The sequence below is a fragment of the Pongo pygmaeus genome, chromosome 2 (assembly GCF_028885625.2).
Source record: "Pongo pygmaeus isolate AG05252 chromosome 2, NHGRI_mPonPyg2-v2.0_pri, whole genome shotgun sequence".
NCBI classification, from domain to species: domain Eukaryota; kingdom Metazoa; phylum Chordata; class Mammalia; order Primates; family Hominidae; genus Pongo; species Pongo pygmaeus.
Window position 1 is genome coordinate 155316064 of NC_085930.1, and position 8801 is coordinate 155324864.

An 8801-nucleotide genomic window follows, 5' to 3' on the forward strand; every position below is an offset into this window, starting at 1 on the left:
TTTTTTGACAGAGTCTTGCTCTGTTGCCTGGCCGGAGTGGAGTGGTGCTATCTCAGCTCACAACAACCTCCACCTCCTGGGTTCAAGTGATTCTCCTGCCTCAGCCTCCTGAGTAGCTGGGATTACAGGCATGAGCCACCATGCCCAGCTAATTTTTGTGTTTTTAGTAGCGATAGGGTTTCACCATGCTGGCCAGGATGGTCTCCATCTCTTAACCTCGTGATCCACCCGTCTCGGCATCTCAATTTTTTATTAATCATCATTGGGCCAATTATATTGGGTAATGCTGGGGACATTACCATCAACTCCAAGACTTTAATAACAAATAAAATTTAAAAATTAGGCTATAAAACAATTACATGGAAATGTTCCTCTTTGTAAGTGGAGGACTCTGCTTCACAGCATCATTTAGGAACCCAGGTTAATGGAAGCTCTGGCATCTTCAATATATGGCTTCCCAGGTGGTTCTGGGCTTTGACATTGAGTCTGTAGATGGGAGAAAAGGATTGTATATGGGAGATTTTTATGAGCCACACATTAAATTGACACATATTTCTTCTGGTTCCATTGTATTGGTCTGAACTCAGTTGGATAGCAGCCACACTTAATGGAAAAGGAGGCTGGAGGATGCTGTCTAGTATCTGCCCAGAAATACAAGGAAATATGTTTGTGATTAATTAAGAAATATTTACACCATCTTCTGAAGATTTTCACTAAAGATTAAGGCCAAAATAAAAGTCCCTCTTCAATAAACTGTAGCTGGATATATGATCACAAGTATTTATAAAATCTTAAATCCTAGTGCTGTAACAAAACACTTCCAGAAGTTTGTAATAACAATCATTTTTAGTAAGCCAGATTTTCAATACCCAAGTTTTTTAATCCCACTGAGAAAGAGAAAATGGACATTTTAGAGTAATAATGCATAGAAATTAGAACTGAACCTATCAAGATTTTCCAAGCACCATACAGCAAGAGAAAAATATAGAATACATAAGGAGGGTTTTAATCCAGAAATAACGTTTCTGTGCTGACTTTGTGAAGGGAAAGCCTTCTCAACTAGGTTTTGAAAGAAGAGTAGAAGATATTCACAAGCAAAAGACAGCAACACAAGCAAAGGAAGGCCATGGTGTATTTTAAGAATACAAGCAGTTAAGTATAACTATAGTGCAAGATGGAGCAAAGTATGGAATTTACAGAGACTCTGGATCTTGGGGAAGAGACAATTAACTGTGGATCAAAATTATTGTTCTCTCTTTCATGGAATAGAATTATTGCTGAGAAGTGGCTCTCTAGCCTGGGACTGTATTTCCTTGTGTGGAGGTGTGGTCACATGACTGAATTCTAGCCAATTAGAATGTGAGAAGAAATAAATGTTTAAGTTCTAAGAAAGAATTTTTAATAGGTGAGCCTTCACTGCTGTTTTCCATCCATTGGTTTGATGCAGAAGATGATGAGCTCTTAAGGGATGGCTGAACTACAAAACAAAGAATCCCTCCAACCTGAAATTCCACATGAATAAAAGCTGTCCATTAGTCAAAACTCTCACCTTGATAGTCATAAAAGGGAGAAATAAATTCTGTTGGAAAATTTGTTATAGCAACTAGCACTATCCAAAGTAATAATCCCTGGAAAGATTGGGAAGGAGTCATTGGTATAAGGCCATATACCATGGAGAGGACATTGGCTTTCATCTTGGAGGATAGACTGAAAAATGATATAATTTTAAGTATCATAAAGACATTATTAAGCTCTTGTTTTAGAAAGACTAAATTAGTGACATTGTGAAGAACGGTTTGTATGACAGGAGAAACAAGCTGCTAGATCATTTCAGTTACAATTCAAAATCAAAATAATGTAATCCTGAACTAAAATAGTGAGGTGATGTTAAGTAAAATTAAAAAGGAAGGAGGTCTGTAAGGGATTTTAAAAAAAGAATAGACAATGCTTGGCCACTCAATCGATGTAGGGGAGAGGAAGGAAGAGAATTGTCTTAAGAATGTTTCCACCTTGGGCAATTGATAGTACACATACACACACCCACACACACACACACACACACACATACACACACATATATATGAGGGAATGCAGAAGAAGATTTGGGGGGAGAGTCTGGTTACATTAATTTAGTTTGAGAGGCTTATGGGACATCAAAGTGGGAAAAACTGATAGCTTGTTAAGATAATCTTGCCTACCTCTTAGGAGTGAAACAGCTGTATGCACAGTAATTGAACCCATGGTTTAGACAGAGCAACACTGCTGAAATGTTATTTCATGAAGAGGAGGTTCAAGTATGGGAAATTGGGACACCCGTGTTTAAAGACCATGGGTTTGTTAACCTTTCCTAAAGCAAACTGAAAGGGAAGACCAAGAAAGATGTGTAAGATAGCAGTGTGGTTTTTCTGAAACTAAGATGTGACAGACTTACATAAGGAAGTGATGAATGGTGTCACAAATTGCAAGGAAATAAAAGAAATTGTAGCTGTGGTGGTCAAGTCCTGCCTCACAGTTCACATAGTATCATGTCCTTTTGTTTGCACCTAATGACAGTGAAAGAGTGCTTACATATACTTTGTGGTCAAACACAGTGTCTAATTGACTATGCTCCCCATCCACCCAGTTCCATAAAGGAAAAAAAGTCAATAATCGGAAGATATATCCCACAATGTTATGCCACAATCTGAAGCCTACTGTGCAGATGCTATCTGGATGGAAAGAAAGTAGGATCTCACAGTGTAGTTTCTGGTTTTACTAAAGTAGTTGTCATTTTTTCTTCAGGCAGGGGAGAGAAAGAGAGAGCATTCTTTTAGCCTGAAGGAAGGGAGCGAGCATGCTGTTGCATCAGGTTTCTCTGGGAGGAGGCACAGGCTGAATCTATCTATGAGGCTAGCCAGTTGCAGCTATGGTTTTATCAGGCACCACCTGATGAACTTGACTCCTTCATTTATTCACTTTGCAAACAATTATCACTTACCACAAATCCAAACCTCTCAAACCAAACAAAATGGTTAGATTTAGGGCCTAAAGGTTTCTACTTATTTAGCCAATTGTTGAATGACCATCTTAAGAGACAAATATTGTTAGGTTTAAAAGAAAAAAAGCTAGAAATCGAAGCACAAAAAAAGAGAATTTTGATAGATTTCTTCTCACTTTTACTTCAATATTTAAAAGTTTCTATGGGCTCTAACAATTAAAAGGCCATTACCAATTACAGAAAGGTCAATTTTATTTAAATGGTGGGGATAGAAACTATATTTCAGTGGTTTGCAGAATAAAAGGGAAGATAATGAAATATAAACAATAAATTTAGAATTTTTTTAAGGTTACTTCAATTACTGTTAACCAAGCTTACTCAAAAGACATTATAGGCAAATATCATGATCCCTAACCATAATATGTAATGAAAACCTAAAAGGGGGATCACTTCACTATGAATCCAGTGAACTCAACATTTATTAATTGGAAACATAAATTTTCCTGGAGGTATCACAAGCAAAAAGAAGGGAAGAGGCATTTTAATATAAAGTTCTGAGACCACTTTGAAACCCTATTAACTGAAGATCCTAAGATTCAGATATGAGGTGTATTTGTCAGGGTTCTTCAGAGAATCAGAACCAACAGGAAGCATACAGATGATACAAAGGATGTATTGTGAGAGATTGGCTACTGGGATTATGGAAGCTGAGAAGCTCCATAATTTGCCATCTGCAAGCTGGAGACACAAAAAAGCCAGTGGTGTAGTTCCGATCCAAGCCTGAAGGCCTAAGAATCAAGGAAGCCAATGGTGTGGGTCCCAGAGTATAAATGCCTGAGAACCACAAATGCTGATCTCTGAGGGCAGGGGAAGATGGATGCCCTAGCAGAAGAAGAGAGGGCAAAATCATCTCTTCCTTTGCCTTTTTGTTCGATTTAGTCTATCCTTCAATGGATTGGATGTTGCCCACTCACTTTGGTGACAGAGACCTTTACTCAGTCTACTAAATGCAAACAATAATCTCTTTGGGGAATACCCTCACAGTCTGTAAGAGATAGAAAAAAACAATTTGTTTTTCCTATTCTCACACACTACTCCGCGCTCGCTTTCTGACAGTGGATGTTTATGGGTTTTTCTTCACATGCCAAAAGGACACAAACTGGGTGTCCTATAATTCAATTCAATTCTTACACTGTCTACCTGGAGTTAGAGTCAGATCCTACAGGTTAAGGGATCAGTCCCCAAAAAATGCCGCCCCCACTTCTGATGCTAATCACGAGGAATAGGTTGTCACTTATACTTCTTACCAACAGGCTGTAAATCAGGTTCTCATGACCCACTCCTAGGTTTGACTAATTTGCTAGGATGGCTCACAAAACTCAGGGAAATACTGGCATTTACTGATTTATTACATAAATGAAGGATATGATAAAGGATACAGACGAACATACGAAGAGATGCACAGGGTGAGGTCTGGGGTAGGGAGAATGGAGTTCCCATAACCTCTCTGAGTGTGTTACCCTCTAGGTTCCTACATGGATTCAGCAGTCCTGAAGCTCCCCAAACCCAGTCCTTTTTTTGGTGGCTTCATTATGTAGGCATGATTCACTAAATCATAGGCCATTGCTTATCTACTCAACTTTCAGCCTCTCTCCCTATGTTCCCAGAGGTTAGAAGTTGGGACTTTAAAGTTCCAACCTTCTAATCACATGGTTGTCTCTCTTGATAACCAGCCTCCTCCTGAGGCTATCTGGGAGCTCACCAACAGTTATCTCTTTAGAACAAGAAATGTTCCTATCATACAGTAAATTCCAAGGGATTAATGAGGGTCTCTGCATCAAGAACCTGGGTCAAAGACCAAGAATCTAGCAAGAGATGCACCTAACACTCCTATTGTTCAAGAAATTAAGAGAGTTTTAGGAGCTCTGTGTTGGGATCCAGGGACGGAAATCAAATATGTACTTCTTATTACCTCACGATATCACAAATCACACCCAGAAATAATGTTCAACAAGCTATTGGGCATTTCTTTGCCCAGTCAGTCTGACACATATAATTAACCATCACAAAAGCGTTCATACTTCTGAAGTACAAACATTTGCTTACTCAGTTAGAGGCTGAGGTTGGATGTGAAATTCATACTCTTTTATGAATGCTAAATTTAAACAAAGCAAAGTAAAATATCACAAAAACCCAAAAAGTGTCAATAATGCCCTTAGTTCTTTGAAATCATTATGAATCTGTCATATATAAATCTAACCTGAGTTCAATATAGGTAACATATTACATAAGGTCTATAGATAAACATCCCAATTACTTACACTCTATCTCGTTTGCCTTTTGCTTTGCTGTGTCCTCTGATCACTTTACTCTTTATTTGTAACATCTACACCCAGGTCACCAGTGGAATCAAAATTGAAAACAAACAGTAACATATGGCAACCATATATGGTTTGTTAGATGTTAGCTCTACTTTCACAAGTTCAGTACTGGTGGTTGTCCAACATTTTATCTATATTTCAGAAAGAGAAATATTTTAATCTTGAATTTTCTAGTAACGATAAGTTGCTAGTTATTTCTTTTGTGGTATAAGAAAGTAATTACTAATGTTTATTGCAGGTTTGAAAATTCAGATGGTGAAATGAATTCATCTGCAAACTAATATAATACAAAATTATACCAGAGCAGGAATTTCATTCATAGATTGAGTCATTTATTTATCTGCAAAGAGATAACCATAAGAAAAAATTTTTCATAGCTAGCTTGATAAATATAATATTACCTCAAAGAAAGTAACTTTCACTTGTTGTTAGTATGGCAAGCAGATTAAAACCTTTCTTTCACTGAGTACTGAATGTCTAATTCATTCCTTTGCAAACTGGAGTATTACCAGGTTAAATTTAGTCTGGGCTATGGTAATTGAGAAATTCAAACAATTCAGGATAGATGGTTATAGATTTTGTAATGCTCATACTTGTAATAAAATTTTAAAAATGGAGATAAATATCCATCCCTTTTCTTTTTTTTTTTCTTCTGAATCATTTCATGAAGATAAATTTCCAGGTGGGTTTCTGGGTCATAGTGCTTGAACATTTTGATACTCTTTATCTATTTTATCAAAATGCTTTCCAAAAGAATTTTACCAAATTTGCTTTTACATGAACATTGATTTATGTATCTACTTCTAGGATAAAATACATGAAAAATATGATGTTTTTATTCATGAAAGCTGATATGTACTTAGATTATTAAGCTTTAAATTAGATGGCTAAAATGATTTTGAACAAGTAAAATAGTTTTGATAAATATAGTCTCTATGTATTTGTAAGCACATCTATATAATTTTTAAAATAATGAACTTAATTTAAAACTCTTCCTTACAAACATGAGGGCAAGGTACACCTGGCCCACCCAGGGCAGAAAACCGCTTAAGGCATTCTTAAGCCACAAACAATAGCGTGAGCGATCTGTGCCTTAAGGACATGCTCCTGCTGCAGATAACTAGCCAGAGCCCATCTCTTTATTTCCCGTAAGGAATACTTGTAGCAAATCTTATGACTGGCTTGCTGTCAATAAATATATAGGTAAATCTCTGTTTGAGGCTCTCAGCTCTGAAGGCTGTGACACTCCTGATTTCCCACTCCACACTCTATATTTCTGTGTGTGTGTCTTTAATTCCTCTAGCGCTGCTGGGTTAGGGTCTCCACAACCGAGCTGGTCTCAGCATACGAATATTATTTTCACACGTATAATATTAATACAAGGAAATAATAATAGCATGAAGAATTTGAAAAGGAAAATCACAAATAAACTATTCTATATAGATGTCATTTACATAAGATGTCACTTAAAGTGAGAAATTAAGATAGCAATTTTCCAATGATTTGCCTTCTAGTTTGTACTGTCTTAACATGTTCAAAAATTATGAAGTAGTAGGATGAAAAATAAAAAAACTTTATTTATTGTGACTTAGTAGAAGACTCATGTTCAGTGTTCAGAATATGTTAATGCTCATAAGGGACTAGTGCAATAGTGACATGAAGAATGGAAACGGCAAACTGCCAAATCGAGGTGATGATTCTAGGGCAATGTATCATATACCTAAGCTTTTCTTGAAGCTGCTTGCTATAGTTTGGATGTTTTTCTCCCAAACCTCATGTTGAAATTTAATCTCTGATATTGGAGGTGGGGCCAAAAGGAGGTGCTTGGGTCATGGGGGTTGATTCTACGTGAATGGGCTTTGTGCCATCCTTGCAATAATGAGTGAATACTCACTCTGCACTTCCCTCCTCTCTTTCTTGCTTCTTCTCTCATCATGTGATCTCTAGAAACACTGGCTCCCCTTCCCCTTCTGCCACAAGTGGCAGCAGCCTGTAGCCCTCACCAGAAACAGATGCTGGCACCATGCTTCTTTTGCAACCTGCAGAACAGTGAGCCAAATAAACATTTTTTAAAATATATAAATTATTCAGTCTCAAGTATTCTTTCATAGCAACGCAGTGGACTAAGTAATTTCTAAATTCAGATATTTCTAAAATGTTTGTGTTCAAACCAATGCTAGGCCCTTTAGGTCAATTTTATTTTTAAAGTGCAAAATTGTTAATTTGGCAAGGAAGTATGCAGAGTTAGTGACATATATATAAATAGAAGGCTAATTCTACAGATTATTGTTGTTTTCTTAATTTCCTTTTTTATTTTATAAAAGTTCTATATATTACAAAGTAATAATATATAGAACTTTTGTAAAATATGCAAATAATAAGAATTCCTAACACCTTACCACATATTAATAACCTCTCAATCATAATGTGCTTCTTTCCAGTCTTCTCTGTGTGTGCAGTTCTATTTCTATTTTTAATAAAATTGCTTCAGACTGTTGATACAATTTACTTTCCTACTTTCCAATTATACAGGACAATTGGATCCCTACAAATGTATTTCAAGGTTTGCATATTATTTCTTCTAATAATTATAATATATTTAAACATTATTATGATATATAACATGGTGAGCAACCTTATACATCAAATATATGAGCATCTAGAATTATTTGTGTGAGTTAGAATCCTAGGAATAAAATTATTAGGTAATCAGTCCTGTAGTGATACAAAATGGAACTAGTGTACATGGAGAATGAAGAGTGGTATCTATTTTATCCATATAGGCTTGCAGATAGAATGCAGAAATAAATATGCAACAAACAAGCTTTCTATATTTCAGCAGTTAGCTTGGTGGTATGAAAGTTGTCAGAATCAAAATGGAATCACTAATGACTCCATTAGGAAAATCCTGACAAATAAAGCCTGGAAAGGCCATGAAGAGAAGGTTCTCCTGCTTACATGCCTGATAGCAAAAAAAGACTTTACAAAACCACAGCCTTGCACAAAGGCCACCACAACCTTACACAAAAAGTACTTCTGCAAGAAAGTCTGCCCAGCAACTGCCTGTCCAAGCTCAGAATGGTATTACCTTTCTTATTGATCTTTGTAGCCAAGGATAATTATTTAAAAATACTTATGTCATCCTCATTTTTTTCTGTTAAAAATTGTAATCCTCATTTTTTCTGTTAAAAACCTTTGTTTTTCTTTACCTTCCTGAATATGAGCATGGTTTACTATAGCAGGCATACTCTAATTGCAATGCTGTATTCTCAAATAAACATCTTGTCTTTTAGAGAGCCTCTCTCTTTGCTATTTATGTTGACAGCAGCGCTACTAGTTTTAGGTAAAACATTTTATGGCATAGTCTGGGCTGATATTTAGCAGTTATGTGCCTGCATGCAAGTTACACAAACTTGTTGACACTTATATTAGTGGGTTTTTTT